The following is a 5,750-nucleotide window of genomic DNA, read 5'->3' on the forward strand; positions in this document are numbered from 1 at the left end:
TTAGGGATTTGGAGTTTTTCCCAGAGATTTTTCTGGAGCTTGACCTTGAGGATGAAAAGTGTGTGTGGCTTCCACCTGGGCTGTGCCTTCTCACTTAAAAACAATAAGACATTAGTTATTGATTCAGCGTGTGTGTGTGTGTGTGTGTGTGTGTGAAGTGAACTTGGACCATACCTCAATCTCAGACTACAAAACATGCTTTTGAAGCTTAATAGTAACCAAAATGAGTTACAGGGCTAGGATGTAGATCAGTGGGAGAACCTTGCTTAGAACATGGGAGACCTTGGTTAGCCCCTCAGCACTTCCACAATAAGTATTTTTTTAACAATGAATCAATAAGAGAATTTTTTACTGAAAAATTATTTCAATGGCTAGACATTTTCAAAGTCTAATTCCAGTGCAGGCCAGGGTAAGACCTTCATTAAATAGATAAATTCGAAAAACGAATACCAGACATTTTTGCTTCATTATTTAATCACATCTTACAAGATCTTACTTAACATATTGCTATTACTGTTCAAGCTGGAGTAATAACACAGCAGCCCTAATGGGAGAACACATAGAAATCATTCGAGTCTTTCTGTTTTCTCCTTTATTTTCAAATAAACTTATCAGAATTATGACAGTTTTCAACAGAATAATCCTGTTTCTATTTCTGTGACACTTCCACCCATATGCGTGAATTTTTACACCAATCATTATCATGACAATGAAACAGACACTGTAATAGACTTTTCATGAGTGAAGGGGAAGCATTTCTAATGCACTAAGCCTGAGAAGCTCAGCTGAAATATCCTTAGTAACAACGACAGCCGCTGCTTCAAATTATGAAAGCTTCGTCTTCAGACATCAGTATTTCCTGACATAATGTTTAATATGCCCCTACCTTCACTGCTTTTCATTACCAGGAGTTCTAGGTCAGGCAAAATAAAATCCGTCAAAACTAATACCCTGTAGTGACTTTTACTGACTGGTAGAAGAGGAAGTGTCTTAATACAGTGCTTTTAAAAATAACAAACATCTGTTTATCCTTTGCAATTAAATTGTTGAAGTAAATAATGACTCTGTTGAATATCTCAGTGGGGAGGTAACTGAATATTTTATATCAGTAAGCGCTCTCCCTTAGAATTTACCTTGCATTCTGATTTTATAGCTGCTAAAAACAGAATTCTCTTTCAAGTTTAATAACTCAAACATATTTTTACTAAGTTTTGACCATTAATGGCAAGATGCTTTCTCCCTATCTCCCCAGTTTTCTATGCCATAGGCAGTATGTTGGAGGAAAAAAAATCAGTTTTCCTATGGACAGTACAAGGTGCTCAAATAGACCACAGATATCTCAAAGTAGAGTAGAAGGATTTCAACAAAGGCTGGATACTACTGGAGCTTCAACATCTGACTCCGTGTTTGTTTCCTGTGATTAGCTGACTTAGTTTCCTCAAACATCTCTAGGCTTGGTCTCTGTGTGACTGTTTAAAGCATACGAGCCCTTTGTAAAGGAGCTGTCATCTATTGTTAGGGATAAAAAGGTTAAAGTTGTTTGGTTCATACATTCAAACTTGCACTATTATCAAATGAACTGTAAGCCATATACTAAAATATAGTTAACATAATAGCCTTATTTATTTGTAGAGCCTCAAGATGACAATATCCCTAACTCATTTTTCTCTTGGATATCAGCTAAAACACAACCCAAAGCCATTAGATTGTTAAATTAAAAAAAGTAAAATAAACAAAGATTGCCTGTCTACAATTAGAAATACGTTCTCTATCTTTGAAGGTGACCAGAAAGAATTTGTTCATGTGACAAATTTAAATTTGCGAGTAAATTTAAATTTCTTGAGTGCCCTCCTTGAAATGTAGAAAAAAACAGGAGTGCAGTCTCTCTCATGACAGATGTTTCTAGAAACTAAGTTGAGTCAGGTTTTAGCCATTGATGATGGACTTCCCCAGTGTTCGTGAGAACTGACCCAATTCTATTGAAGTTCAGAAGTAAAATTTTCTCTTTCCTAATAATTCTTCTGCCTGGAGCATTCATTTACAGCCAAAATTACATCGGTAGCCCTATTTTTAGAGCCTTTGTGAGTGACTTGTGGTAGCATCTAATTCCAGGCACCTCCTGAGTGGCAGAAATTGAAAAGCCAATGGGAGAATTCATGCTCTTTTAATTTATTACATAGAAAGAATTTGTTTCCCCTTTTTAACCCTCTGCAGTATAGTCAGCCACAGAACTCAGTTCTGGATTAGGGGGATGAATGCCTAAACCAAAGGATATGTTTAACTAGATACACTATGTTACACACACAGTGAAAAACTGGATATGTTCATAAAAATATAAATGAGCAACACGATAACATATACAACACTTTATTTTTCCCATTACTATACTTCTGAATAATCCTCAAATATTACCCTCAGGTAAAAGTTGTGGCCACAAACAAAACACTCCATAAGTCCAGATGCAATTAGCTGCCACCCTTAACATTCTGTATAGAGAAGGTGTTTGCTACAAGTATCCCAGTACTTAAATATATCCTGCCAATCTCATCTGGCACTAAGTATTATCCATATAGATGCTTCCTCATTGGTGAACATACCTGTCTATGCACGCTCCCTTCAGTTCCACAGGTTCTCAGCATTAGAAACCGAGGACTACAGCTGCCTGTCATGCCTGGTTTCCCATCAGAGCCCCAGGACCCAGCCCACTATCAAGTGCAGATCGCATGCCTAGTAGGTTTGGTCCTGTGAAGAATAGGGACAAGTCAGTACCCAGCCCTGAGGAGCCAAAGCAGGTCTGTTCAACGTTATCAAAGAGACACCTTAGGTTCCCAGTGGGACTGTGTGGGAAACACCTAGCAAGCCTGACTCCTTGTGTGCCTTACTTAAAAGATTTCCCACATTGCATTTTAAGTAAGGCTAAACAAATGAGACAGTCTGATTTCCAAAACTTCATTATATTTCAAAACATAAACTTTTAACAACAACTACATAGATTTATCACCAGACAACTATGGAAGAGAACATATTAACAATAAGTAGAAATAACAGGCAATAAAATGTTAATTATAATTCATTGAATTCTGGGTTTTTTTCTGTCTTTCTGCTCCCTTTTTCTGTTTTTCTTCTTTATAAAATTACATTTTGATCCTTTCCATCCATTCTGTCCATGTATATAAAGCATATATCTTCCTGGCTTTCGGTAACTAATTAAATTAGTCAGTATAAGGACAAGGGAGACATTTCGTAAGCATTTTGTACATTTTAGGTAAAATGAAAAAGTCATGGATACCAAAGAAATTTCAACAGAAACCAAAAGCAAAATGCCTTCAGTTATAGTATGACATCATTTCCTTATTGTTGTTTGTCTATGAACTTGTAACTTTTGAAAGTAGCTGTGAAATTCTTTATGACAATCTATAACTAGACTCTATAACCTATTTCTAAACTAATATATTTGTGAAGCAGTCTTATCACTAGATATATACTCCTTTTAGTCTTGTAAGGTATTTACAGAAGCAGCAAACCTGTGCCTTCTATTTTCAGGGGCATTGACAAAAAGTAAGTTGTTACTTTAACAAAACTCACCTTGGTATGAAGGAGTGCATCAGATACAGAACCACCACCAAATCCAGAAACGCATAGATGGGACCTGTCCAGGGGCTTCTTCACGTGTGGTACCCCCAGTGTTTGCTCTGTCTCTGCTGATAACAGGGCTACGAAGTGCTCCGTTTCCTCTTTTCTCTATCGAAGCATTGTCTATATGCTTACCAATTATTATTTCTCTTTTTCTGATCCTCCTTTTGTTGGGGGTCCTGGGTGTGTCTCCAGCCTAGTCATAGAGAACTGAATTTATCTGCCCCACCAAGCCTGCAGTGAGTCAAGCGTTGGATTCCCACTTACTGAGAAGTAAGGGTGGCTACGCGATGTAAGACAGCAGCTGCGAACCTTATCTCTGGGTACACTGTTTGGGTTACTCTTTCATCATCAGAGCTGCAATGGTTGAGAAGTCACCTACAGTTTCCTTGACAATGGGAAGGCCACATGACTGCTTCTTGGAGGATGATTCCCAAGAAAGCAACCCCATAAAGAGGAGTCGCACTGGACTCTCAGTGACTGTTATGTGACAAAAGCCTTGCCTCTAGTTAGCCCCCATCTGCTAACTCTGCAAGCCTCAGTCTCTGGGGGTGATAGTGTGCTGCCTTTGGGAGTCAGAGCATTCAAGAAGCTTCATCAGGATGTGAAGGCACCGTGTGTGGTCATTACCCCAACAGTAAGTTCCTATGTTGACAGGTTGCAGGGCCTGGCACCAGGGCAGTTTGCTCCACCCCTAGCCTGACATACATTTCTAGGGCCCTCTGACTTCTGCTTTGTTATTAAACCCTGCACCCTCAAGTGAACTTGTTGGGAGACTGTCAGGGGTCTCAGCGTAATAAATTGCTAGAGTCTATCTAACCTGACCCAGCTCATCCTTCATGAGCCCTGACAGTGAGTTCCCAAAGCACACTCCACATACTTACCGAGTCGTCTCCCAGTATTCAGTAGAGCCCCAGCCCTTGTGGTACTTCAGCTGATACCCTTAGATTTTCCTGCCCTTGGCTCTTTTCTGGGTGTTTCAATCTGGGAAGTTTCAAGCACAGTGAGTAGCAGAGCGGACTCTTTTTTTTTTTTTTCTCCCTTTAATCAGCACTTCTCAACCTTCCCAATGCAGAGACCCTCTATCACAGTTCCTCATGTTGTGGTGACCCCCAACCACACAATTATTTTGTTGCTACTTCATAACTGCAATTTCGCTACATAGGCAATTTGCAACCCCCCTGCAGGGGGTGCGACCCACAGGTTGAACCACGGGCTTAGCATGAGTACAGAAGGACTGTCTTCAGTGCATCAGTTGAGTGCATTGATACTAGTGTTGTGTCTGAAAGGCCAACCAACTGCAGGCTCAGCTGTAGGAGTACCTGATGCAGTAATCCTAGACCCCAGAGAAGCTAGCACAGAAGCCTTTCAGAGAAGAGAGGCAGCCATCCCCTCTGAGCAGACACAGAGCAGCCACTGTGGAGGCTAGATCAATGTTTCTGTTTGTGAGATGTTAAATGATGAGTCCCCCGAAGGAAATTTCCACACGGCTCAGCGTCGGCACAGTATAAGTACAGTTCTCAAGGTAACCACTTTAAACAGTTGCCAAAGTGAAACCAGATCAATTATTATTTGATGACCTAAAAAATGTGATTTTCTTTGGGGGAAAGAAGAAGTGAAACAAACAACAGAAAGAGCTCCTTTTTTTTTTTTTTTTTTTTTTCTGAATGCTGCCCAGGAAAGTTCAGGTGAGTTTCAGCCATCTGGCCTGCTCGTCAGAGTCCAGCACATCTTAGTTTAGATGCAATACATTTCTCACTAAAGAACCCTGAACATATTTATGCATCACTGTGAGAATAGTATTTTGTGTCCTGAGGGGCTGCTTTTAACATATGATATATTTCTTACACATCTTCACTCCCAATACATCTACAAAATTCAGATATGCACCATGCCAGACCCTCTGAAGACTTTCAGAAAATTATTCTGGCTGTGCCCCTGTATACCAATTTTTCCAAGGGGATGGTTTGATGTTTTAACTTACTACACCAATAAAAAGCACAAATAATATGCTCATATTTCTCTCATGTTTTCCTGTCAACTCAAAGGAAATGAAGAAAGGCAGTAATTTTCATAGTTTATATTTTATGGCATCAGTTTCATTTTTTAAGATAAAA

The sequence above is a fragment of the Microtus oregoni genome, unplaced genomic scaffold (assembly GCF_018167655.1).
Source record: "Microtus oregoni isolate MIOR12 unplaced genomic scaffold, Mior012 000002F_ref0000024, whole genome shotgun sequence".
NCBI classification, from domain to species: Eukaryota; Metazoa; Chordata; class Mammalia; order Rodentia; family Cricetidae; genus Microtus; species Microtus oregoni.